Source organism: Pan troglodytes, chromosome 17, assembly GCF_028858775.2.
Source record: "Pan troglodytes isolate AG18354 chromosome 17, NHGRI_mPanTro3-v2.0_pri, whole genome shotgun sequence".
In the NCBI taxonomy this organism is placed as follows: Eukaryota; Metazoa; Chordata; class Mammalia; order Primates; family Hominidae; genus Pan; species Pan troglodytes.
Genome location: NC_072415.2, coordinates 39,185,735 through 39,198,356, shown reverse-complemented (window position 1 = coordinate 39,198,356; position 12,622 = coordinate 39,185,735).

Genomic DNA, 12,622 nt, shown 5'->3' with positions numbered 1-12,622 from the left:
GTTTGCTGTTAGTGTGTTGAAATGCTATTGATTTTTCTATGTTGATATTGTATCCTGCAACTTTACTGAATTTATTTATTAGCTCAAACAGTGTTTTTTTTCTTGGTGGAGTATTGGTGTATCATATATATGATTATGTCATCTACAAACAGAAACAAATTTAGCCATTTTTTTCAATTTGTGTAAGTTTTATTTCTTTTTCTTGCCTAATTGTTCTGGCTAGGACTTCTAGAGCTATATTGAACAGAAGTGGTGAGAATGGGCATTCTCTTCTTGTTTCTCATGTTATAGGAAAAGTTTTCAGCTTTTTTCCATTCATATTATATTAGCTGTGTGTGGGTTTGTCATATATGGATTTTAACTTTATTGTGTTAAGGTACACATCTTCTATGCCTAATTTGTGGAGGTTTCTTTTTTTTAATCATGAACAGATGTTAAATGTTGTCAAATGCTTCATCTGCAACTATTGAAATAATCATATGGATTTTCACTTTCTTTTTATTAATATGATGTCTCACATTTATGCATTTGTATATGATGAACCATCCTTGCATTCCGGGAATGAATCTCAATTATAATAAGTGATGTTATTGATATGCTACTGAATTCAGTTTGCTAATATTTCTTTGAGAATTTTTTCATCTATCTTCATCAGGGATATTGGCCTATAGTTTTCTTACTTTGTTGTCTTTGTATTGTTTGGAATCAGAGTAATGATTGCCTTGTAAATTGAGTTTGGAAATAATTTTCCCTCTTTAATTTCCTGGAAGAGTTTGTGGAGAGTTGGTATTAGTTTTTATTTAAATGTTTGTTAGAATTCAACAGTAAAGCCATCAGGGCCTGGTTTTCCGTTTGTTTGTTTGTTTGTTTGTTTTTTTGATAAAGGACTTTTTATTACTGGGGAATTAATCCATTAACCTTTAAAGTTATTATTAATAGGTAAGGACTTACAACTACCATTTTGTTACTTGTTTTCTGGTTGTTTTGTACATCATTTCTTCTTTTTTGTCCCTCTCTTATTGGTTTCCTTTGTAGTTAGGAGCTTTTCTCTTATAGTTTGCTTTGACCCTGTGCTCTTTATTTTTAGTGTATCTATTATAGGCTTTTGCTTTGTGGTTAGCATGAGGCTTACAAAAACTATCTTATAGTAACAGGTTATTTTAAACTGATAACAACTTAACTTTAATTGCAAAGGATGGAAAAGAAACAAAAACAAACTATACACTAACAATATCCCCCATTCTCACATTTTGACTTTTGGATATTAAAATTTACATCCATTTGATAGTGCTTATCACTTAACCAGTTATTGTAGTTATTATTTTCTTTAATATAGTTTTTAGTCTTCATACTAAAGATAGATAAGTGGTTTATATACCTTGATTACAGCATTAGATTATTTTGAATTTTTCTGTATATTTGCTTTTACCACTGAGTTTTGTGCCTCTAGACATTTATTTGTTGCAATAATAAAAGCATTTGTACTTTTTAAATCTTTTTGCTCCTCTGATTGAGTAATGTCATATGTTCTGTCTAAAGAACATTCTTTTCAATGTTTGATCAAGTTTGCTGGTAAAGATTTTCAGTAAGTTTTTCAGTCCAGCTACTGCATTCTTTATTTCTAGGATTTTTATTTTTAATTGTTTATATTTCTTTGTCAAATTTCTCATTTTATTCCTGGATTATTTTCTAATTTTATTTAATTTTCTATGCATAATTTTTGGTGATTTGTTAAGCTTCTTCAAGATAATTATTCTGAATTATTTGCCAGACATTTCATAACTCATCAATTCTTTTGGGACTATTACTAAAGCTCTATGTGTTTTTTTTGGTAATGTCATATTTCCCTAATTTTTCGCAATCATTGATTCCTTACATTGATGTCTGCACATTTGAGGGGATGGCTACTTCTTCCAGCTTTTGCACGTTAGACCTTTACTATTTAACATTGGAACTTAATTATTGGTCTCCAAATAAATAAATATTGGGTAGTTATAAGTACTACAAATACAAATTAAAAAGTATAAGGGGATAGAAAATGATAGAGGATTGAGTTTCATTTTTAAAAAGTGGCTAGGGAGGATTTTTCTGATAAAGTGATATTTGAGTGCAGACAAAAATTATTTGAGGAGACAAGTGGTTTTCTGAGGGAAGAGTGTTCTAGGCTAAAGAGATACTACATGTAAAGCCCCAAGGCGCTAAAATGTGTGGCATGTAACAAAGAAATGGCAAGGAAGCTAAAGTGGCTGAAATGAAGGGAGTAAGAAGAAGTGTAATAGGAGATAAGTTCATCAAAGTAGCCAGGGAAAAATTATATGCAAAACTAGCAGAAATTTAGAGCAGAGAGAGACACGATCTGAGTTATTTATTTTTTTTAATTTCTAGAAAGTGTATGCAGAATAGACTGCAATGGAGCAAGCATAGAAGCAGATAGGAGAGTTAGAGGGCTATGCCAGAAAATCAGGCAATAGATAAGGATGGGTTGCATAAGAATATCAGCTATCAGTGGAACAAGATCATGATAAATGGGTAATTCTGGATACATTTAAGAAGTTGAGCCTATATGATGTACTGATAGATTTGCTACATTATGAGAGAAAGAGTTTTTTTGAACTAAGAAATTGGAAAAATTGAGTTACCATTTAATTAGACAGAAAAGTTTGAGGAAGGAGCATATGGGATGTGTGAACATAGTTCATGTTTGACCCACTGAGGAAGTGAGGATGTCTGAAAGTCACATACAGAAAACAGTTTGCAAGGAACAAGAATGACTATGGGAAAACAATTTAGAAATTTAGCAGAGTGACAGTAAAAACATAAAGGTATTGAATGTAGAGAGTGGAAACTTAATTGGGAAGTAGAAATAATGTGAGAGGGAGAAATTTAGGATAACTTTGTTTTCTGGCTTGGTTGACTCTTTAGAAAATAATGCCATTAGTCAAAATAGAAATTACAGAAGGCAGTATATCCTTTGGACCTTTATTATAATTAATCTTTATAAGAACGCATTTTAACTGAATATACTTTTGTAATTTCAAGTGTTATTGACTTTAGGAGATTAAATATTGCTCAGTTATGCAGTTCTAGCCACACTGGGTTTTAACTACCTAGAAGAGAGACTATTCCCAAACTGAATAAAATGGATGTGCTCTTAGCCAATAATATGATGTTAAACAGCTCCTGTCAGACTCTTGATAGATTTTCTAATTATTCTATTTTGAATACTAGCTTTCTCTATCAGGAAAAGATATTCATCAATCCAACTGTCCTTTTGAATGCTTAAGAGTACCCACAAATTAGAAATATCAAATTATTTTAAAATTGCACTGGAGCATTTTAGGACCTAAGATTGAAGATAAAAACCATGAAATTACCCAAAGAAATATCCAGTCCCTACAATGAGAAAGTGTTATTGATTTCTGAAAGTGGTTTTATAATTGATTTTAAAATATACTTATAAATAACTATACCCTAGAAAAAGCATTCTTTTTTCTATGGCAAAATAGTCTTTATAATTTTATAGACTGATTCCTGAAAAATCTCATGGTCACCATTAAAAAGCACCTTCTGTCAGTGTATCTACATTAATCCTATGCTAGTCTGTACACTTGTGTTTTCTGCTGCATTGTTAAGAAAATGTTGTTTGATTCAATTGGCTTTTTAAAATAATATATTTGGGTTTTCTTTATACTTTGGCCTTTACACTAAAACTGAATTGCTTTTTATAACCTTCAGATGAATAAGGTGCATTCTACTAGTTATCAAGAAATAGATGAAAAAATGAATTATTTGTGATTCCTAGTGGAGAAACATTAACAGATTTTATTAATCCTCTCTTAAATTGGAGTCATCTACGATTTGTACCGACTATACTCCTTACTTGTAAACACTGTCTTCTACGCTCAGATTTTAATTGTTCCATGAAAGCTCTTTTTTTTGCTTCTTTTCTTCCTGCCTTTTGTCATTCTAGCATTTATTCTGTGTTTGCTGCGCATGGATATCTGCCAAGTACTGGGCTAGATTCCTAAAAAAAAAGATGAATAAAATAAAATTTCTGTCATCAAAGATCTTATAATCTAATACATATGTATTGATAAAAGACAGTACTTAATCAGTCATGAAATATCCAAGAGTGCAATGGAAACACAGTGAGAGGAGCAATTTTCTCTATATGAGGAAACAAGGTTCCTAGTGTAACTGAAATTTGAACTGAGTATTGAAAGATGAGTAGAAGGTTCATTGGAGAATTAGTTAAGAGACAAATCTGATACAGAGGTTAACATGTGTAAACTACAAATTGTGGGAAAAAAAGGACTTGGGGAACCATAGTGTTACAGGGAGTGTCTGGAAATGTGTCTGGGAATTTAAAAGGAACTAGGTTATAGAGGCCTTCAATGTCATGACAAGAACTTTAGACCCACTACTCAGAGAAGCTAGAGCCAATGGGTGTTATAACAATACCTGTAAAAGTTCAGCTGAGCAGTGGGTTGAATATAGGAAAACTAAGTTCAGAGAGAACACCTTTGGAATGGGAAAGGGGAAATTACCATATTTAAGAAAAATATAGGAGATTAAATATTAATGAAGTTAAATTGGGTTGCATATAAAAGAAATCACACACAAAATAGCTTAAATAATAAACGATTTTCATTGACTTATATAGCAAGAACTTAAGCAGACTTTAGGATTTTGAGTGAAGATTTTAAAATATTGTTCATAAACCTGGTTTCTTTCTGTCTCTCTGTTTGTACTTTCATAATGTCACCTGCCTCCCCACTGTGATTGCCGGATGGTTGTCCACAACACTTTAAACTTCTCGTTTATTATGCAGCCTCAATGACCACCCCAATACCTGGAGAGATTTAATTAGTGGATGTAGCACAGCAGCAGTTTTCTCTGGCCATTGCCTATGTTTGCATTAGGATGGCCATTGTGCTTTGAATCCAGAAGGGACACATCTAATTTAGAGCAGAACACCAGTTAGGAGCTGGAAATATTATGGCTTTTAATATAATACCCTGATCAGAAGGTGATAAAGTGCTAAGAAGCTGGGCTCTAGCTCTATTATCTGGCTTGGAGGCTAAGTTAGAGTTCTAGTAAAAAAACTGAAAGGAAAGTAATTACTTGAAATAATACAATTGCATAAACTGAACATACCTGGTAGGGTAAAAATTGTACCATAGAAAGATAAAGGCTGATAATTCAATGCATATAGTATGTGCTTCAAATCCTTATTTGGCATCTATAAGCTACACACTGCTATTGGGAGCTCTAGATCCATTTAACATGAATGCTGAAAGATAAGGTAAACACAAATATAAAGTAATCTAAATTCCTAAAGGAAATTTTAAATATGTACTCTCAGACTGCAGATTAAATATTCAAAAGTCTAACCATAATATTTAATTTACTTATACATACATATTTAAAACCACATATTATATAAAATAATAATGAAACCATTCTATTCAAACTTTAATTTTCGACATCAGACTCTAATTTTATTAGGGTGACTTTTTAGATTTATGTAACACAGATTTTTATAGATATCATCTTCATGAGCACCTATGTTATGTTACATGAGAGGCAGTCAATGTTGAATCCATGAATTTTGCTGTCAGTGTAAATTTTGTTCAAAGCCACAGTAAGTCATTTGTACAACATTAGAATATGTTTTATTTATGCTTTTCCTGGAGTGTCTTTATGATCTCTGCTACCTACCCGTTTTCTCTATTGCTTCTTTAAATTATTTAATGATCTTGTTTAAAATGACATGCAGCCTTTAAACCTGTGAGGTCACACTCCCGGAAATAATGCCTACTTGTTAATTTTCTTTGCCTCTTGTTTTGCTTTTCTATTGGTGACCTCTATGAATATCCCAAATTAGCATTGATTGAAGTTATTTCAGGCTTCAATTAATGTGTGTTCTCTCAACAATGCTTTGATGCTCCAAATAAAGTAATTGAAAAAAAAAAAAACCCAACATCCTCATAATATGAGAGCTGTAGTAGGGATTCAAATCCAAGATACTCCTTCTTTACTTGGATATATTTTTTTGAGGGGAAAAAGCCTCCTGTTATATTTAGAAGCATGTGGCATTCAAATGAGTATGTCTCCTTGTGAGTGTTTAAAATGTACCTAAAATCAATATGGGCAAAACAGAGCTCAAAATCTTTTCTTCAAAAATTGGCTTTCCTTCCTATACTTCAGTTCTCAGACACCAACAACAATATTGACCCATTCCTCTTCCTCAATGGCTCTGTCCAGATAGCCACCAAATTTCTCCATTTCTAGCTCCTCAGTATCTAGTATAACTCCTTTCTCTTTCCAGTGCCCTTGTCTCATTTTAGACATCATCATTTATTCCTTGAACTGTTGTAAACATCCTCAAACTGCTATTACTGTTCCAACTTTTCACATTCTCAGCCACATCATACTGTTTCTCAATTAATTCTTTTTAATTACTTGTTGAAAATATTATTCTGTGATTCCATCACAAACAAGTGCCTATAGTTCCTCGAACCCTATATCACTTTAACACTTGCACAATTTTTACATACTGATGCCTTTTCTTGGAATATTCTTTCCAATATGTATGTCAATATGTATTTATAATCTATGTAGTCTTTCCTATCAAAATTACTTTGTGTCCGGTTCTGTCCAATATGTATTACATATGCCTTCACGGTACCTACCTTGATGCACATATTGCTGATATATTTGTTTTCTATCTATTTCTGAATCCCTTAAGGGAGAAGTCATAATCTATTTTTGTTTCTCCAATATAAAACATGATATCTTTCAGAAGGCAGATTAAGCCCTTAAGTTAAATGAATGAATGAGTGAAGGTAAGAAATTAACTCAAAGCATGTCAACTCTTCCTCTCCTAAGCAGGAAGAGCATTTGCTAGAAATAAATGCAGATGATGATGTTAAGAAATTTAGTGAGACTGTTAAATGTAAAACGCATTTCAACAACAACATCAGGAACAAGCACAATAACTATTCAGTATTATTAAAAGCCCTAAATGAGAGTATAAACTCTATGTTTTAACACATTAGACAATAGAATTTAATATTTTACTTTTATAACAGCACCAGGCCACAGAAAAAAATGATGAGAAATTAAGATACTTTTTATCTTTACTTGAAATGTATCACCATAGTTCTTAGAATGAGAAAAAATATCGAGTGCAAAAATTCAAAAAAATAAATTGAGATTTTTTTCAAAGGAGGTTTGTAGGAAACGAAGGCATGAGAAAGATGGAAAAACAGGAGGTTGTTTCCAAAGAAAATACATTTCTTGTGAATTGTGTTCAGAACACCACTGTGGGAGTAGACTGCTTTAGAGGAAGAGGATGCAGTCACTGAATAGAAAGCCAAGCTACTTTGATGTTCCAGGGCTAGAAGCATTTTCAGGGGATTTTTAAATTGTCTAGCTGATTTGATAAATTAGGGTGCCAAGGTAGACTGTGCTCCAGGTACATGATATCCAAGAGCTGAGAAGTGGGAACCTCTAATTGTTATGTAACTAGTGACCAATATATCCAGGCACTATGAGCTTTGAAAGAGAAAGGCTAATTCTCTAAAATCCCCTAGTTGTACATTTAAAACATTCCTTCAAACTTCCAGTTTACTCATTTAGTTTTATATTTTTTATTCTATAGGTAATATACATAACTATATAATACAAAAATATGATAATCACAGCACCATTAAGTATATAATTTCTCAAAAACTAAACATTATTCATGGATTTTTTTCATGGTTGTTTTGTAGAATATTCAAAGCCAAAATTGCCAGTATTTTTAAAATCCTTAAAAACTTAAAATATGATTCTGGCCATCTAAGAATTTAATTTTGAAGCTAATATCAAGATTGACAAACTTTTATTTTATATATCACATACAAGCACTGTACGCAGACATTATTTCTATTTGTTCTACCAGAAAACATAACGCATATATGTGCAACACACACATACACACACACACACACACACACGGTTATTTCTGATCTGAAGAAAGCAGTAACAGAAATGGCAGCCTTTCCTTTCATATATTAAAAAATCTTGTAGTTAATGAACACAAATTACCTGTGGGAAGAAAAGATTGAAAACTGAAGGAGGAACTAATCAAGTATCAAAAATTAAATTTAAATGACTATGGAAACTAATACAAAAATACTGACTAATTTAAATGAAGATAGAAAGCTATAGGAAGCTTGAAGTTGTAGGTAAAAGTGTCTAAATGCCTGAAAGTAACTATGAAAAATTTCTAAATTTTTTATTATGTTAATCACTGCCATTCTGCCGAATTGCTTCCATTGTTTTTACATAAAAAGTAAGTACTTCAGAAGTAAAGGAAAATTTTAATTTATAGCAATAATATTTGTAAAGACAACTTATTGTAGAGTGATGAATCTTTTTTTACAGAATTACGTATCTCAAATTATTTAAGAAACTAAAATTAAATTTCAAGGAAGTTTGTAAGTTTTTAGGTTTTTCAAAGATCCTCTCAGTTCAATGTTACCATCACTGTCTTTCTCATGATTTTGAGGTATCTACTTATATACACCAAGAATATATGGTGACATTTTTAGACTTACTAAAGTCTATCATGAAAATGAATATGCACACATTTCATAAAGAAAATCAGAGGTGTTTGCATTGAAAAATGAATCTTCTTTTATCCCTGACTTTAAATTCATACTGAAGAGAATATCTAACTTCATTAGTTTGTGTATTCTCTTAAAAGAGCCATTCTTATATCTATATATTACTTAAACAAACAAAATAACAAATTATACTGTATTGCATTGTTCAGAGAGTATAAGTGGACATGGCAAGCATACTTTATCTCCTTAGTCCTTTGACATTTCTACTATTCTAGTCAATTATTTTCTGTCTTTACTTCATCCATACACTCTGCTGATAGACTGACTTATATTCTTATTTCTCAGAAAATGTAACCAAAATGGAATTTCTACATAGTCCCACCACTATACTTCTACACTTACCTATCTCTGAGCCCACATGTACTAAAAAAAAAAAAGAAAAAAAAACATTTTTTTTTTAGTTTATATTTCGGTTCATACAAACTTACCTTATTCTTTTCATGGCTGAATATTATTTCTAGTATAGATATACCTTAATGTATTTAACCATTCTCTATTGATGGACATTTATTTTGAAGGTTAGTTAGAAACACACATGAAATGTTCAAGACATGGCTTTTTCTTTTTTGATCTTTGATTACCTTGTCAATTACTTATTTCTCAGTGAAATTAATGATATAGGTTTTCCATATTTTGGAATCCATGTGTTCGTGTTCTTAGAAATTCAACCAACTTCTATATTTACAAATATATTTTTAAAATTGTATGTATCATTATCTTATATTTAGTATCTCTTCTATATTTTCTTCATTTTTTCCATTATGATGCCCTTTGCTTTATTATTAACTATTAATAAAATGCTTTAATCATTTTAATTTCAAACATTCTACCCTCCAATTACTGGCTTTTTATATTTTCAATTTTCTTCCTTTGGTATTCTATATCCATAAATCATCCAACCCTGTAACATCTTCAATCTGTTGAATCTATCAAATTTTCGCTGAATCTCACTACATTAACATAATTATTTATTATTTTTTCTAATTTATTTTCCATACTCAATTATTATTAAGTATTTTGTGTATCACTACTGTCTCTTTTTTACTCTCTTTTATTCACTTACGTAAGTCAAACATTGGTTATTTCTACTTTTTACTTACTATTTTTTGTCTCTCACAAAGTTGAATGTGGCTGCACAAAGACACACAGTTTTGCTCGTTATTTGCATACTAAATTTCTGCGCAGACACTTTAAGTAGACATGGCAAGACTACATTATCACTTTAGTCCTTTGATACTTACACACTTCTCATTTATGTCTCTACTACATTCATAATTTTTGTAGAGACTGACTTCTATTTTTATTTCTCATAGAAAATGCAACGAAAATGGAGCTTCTACATCCTCCCATCACTATATTTATACATTTATCTGCCTCTGAGCCCACAGACTCTATCTTTTATCCTGTTATTATGGATTACTTGTGTGTCCTAGATCCCAGTCCCTCTTACCGATTTAAGGTTATTAAAAAATTATCCCTCTCTCCTCCAGTATCAATTCCCTGCCTGACTATACTTGCCATTAACATACAAAAATGGTATTATTTTAGCTACCTTAAAAAAATCCTATCTAGACTAAATATCACCCCCCCAGGTACCAACACATTTTTTTCTTTATTTTATAGCAAAAATATTTTTAAATTTGTCTTTACATTATCGTTTTCTAGTTTTATCCTCAATTCTCATTTGAATCCTTTTCTATCAGATTTTTGTTACTCAATCACCACACTAAAACCACTTTTGTAAAGATTTTTCTTAATTTTTTAAAGAAACTAAAACTAAATTTCAGGGAAGTTTGTAAGTTGGGTTTTTGTTTGTTTTTTCAAAGACCCTCTCAGTTAAGTGTTATCACTGTTTTTCTCATGATTTTGAGCCATCTAATTATATATATATCAAGAATATATAAAACCAAGAGACATTTCTCTCAGCTATATTGGATATAACTTCACTTGACCTCCTAGGCAACATATTCACTTAGTTTTCCTCCTAACACACTGGTCTCTCCTGCTAATTATGTATTAGGGGTGATTCCTTTCTTTGACCCTTTTCTAATTGTTGGAGTGACCAGGACTTTAGGACTATTTGCCTACACCTTCTCCTTTGGCAATCTCAATACCATATACATGCCATTGAATCCTGAATTAATGTCTCCAGCACAGTCATCATCTCTCCTGAACTCCAAACTACTACATCCAAATGCATATTCACAAAATTTACATTTGGAGGACTAATAGGCATTTCAATAGAAACATATCCTAAATGAAGCTCTTGAAACCCCCGTTCTCAAATCCCTTACCTTTCGTAATCTTCCACATATCATTTTCTACTACCTACCATCCCCTGCTTAATTTCTCTCTAGGACTCTCTGCTTTTCCTGAACACAATAAGTATACTACTACTTCAAGGAGCTGTTTCATTTGCCTAAAATGTACTCCCCTAGATATGTGTATGTTTTACTCATGCTCGTCCTTCCGATCTTTACTCAATTTTAATTTTCAAGATCTTTCCTTACCACTCTATCTAAAAACTTGCAACTACCTTTCTTACTACCTTTTTCTCCATAATACTTCTTACTGTCTGATATATAGTTTAATAATTCATCTTACTTATTGGCCTATTGTCTTTCTCTCCATGCTTGATAATTCCACTAAGGGAGGGATTTTATTTTTCTGTTTTGTTATGTCTATAATCCTAGAGCATACAGTAATGTCTGGTGCACAGTTGTTGCTTAATACTTGCTCCTTAAGTGACTTATTAAAGACCCGTAACTATGGTTTCTTTCTCATTCATAGTATTATTTTTGTTCACTTGTTGCTACTTTCTCTTTACTACCATGTTTTCAAAGTTTTGCCTATTTTATCAGTCTTTTCAAAATCTATATTTACTTTAATGTAAATTAAACCTTTGTATTTAGGATGGCTTTATATCATTCTTTTTGTATGTTTGTTTTCTAGCATCTTGTATGTTTTGTGTGTTTGTTTTTAGCATCTTGAGTTGAATGCCTAGTTTATTGATGCTTTTTCTCCCTAATAAATTTTCTCCTTAAATCCCACATGAATTTCTAAGTTAAGCTTTCATAGTGTTTATTTCTAAGTAATTCCCACTCTGATTACACTTTATATGATTTACGAGAATCTGTTTTCTTTTGTTTTTCTATTAAATTGTGTTTTGTTGTTTTTTGGTTGGTGAGTCAACTGGTATGATATCCCAGTGAAGAAAATGTCTTGGTGTCTCCTTTCATTGTTCATTTCTAATTTCTTACATAGGAATCAGACAAAATTTTTGTATGATTTATGCCTTTCACTTTTGGACAATTTCTTGAGGCAATTTTTAAACCTTCTTTGCTACACTATGAGTTTGAGCTCTCTTACTAACGTATTATCTTACTTAACACCTACTCACTAGCCTATCTTACCCTTTTTCATGTCAGGAAAGATATGAGAGAGAGGGCAAGATGGGCTACTGACTAGGCGGTAAGATGCAAATTACCTGAAAAAATTACGCAAAATGGAAAAGTATAAATCATACAAAAATGTTCTTTTCTTGTTTGATTTTAAGGGAATATCAGAGAAGAGGTTCAAGAAAATTTGGAGGAACAACCAGATTAAAAAAGTATAAATCATACAAAAATGTTGTTCTTTTCTTCTTTGATTTTAAAGGAATATCAGAGAAGAGGTTCAAGAAAATTTGGAGGAACAACCAGATTAAATTTAATTACCTCAGTAAGTTATGGAAAAAGACTTTTGGGTAGCTTCCTTCCTTCCAACCTCTTTAATTGGCTTGTGAAGAGAGAAAAAAAATGATATAGATTTTTTTCTATGTGACATCGATCAAGATAACAAGATATGGTAAGGCAAAGGGAATGTTTAAATTTGAAGAATTTAGATTTTGTAAATAGTCATTTCCAAAACAGAACACACATACACACAGGCAAATTGTGACTAAATTA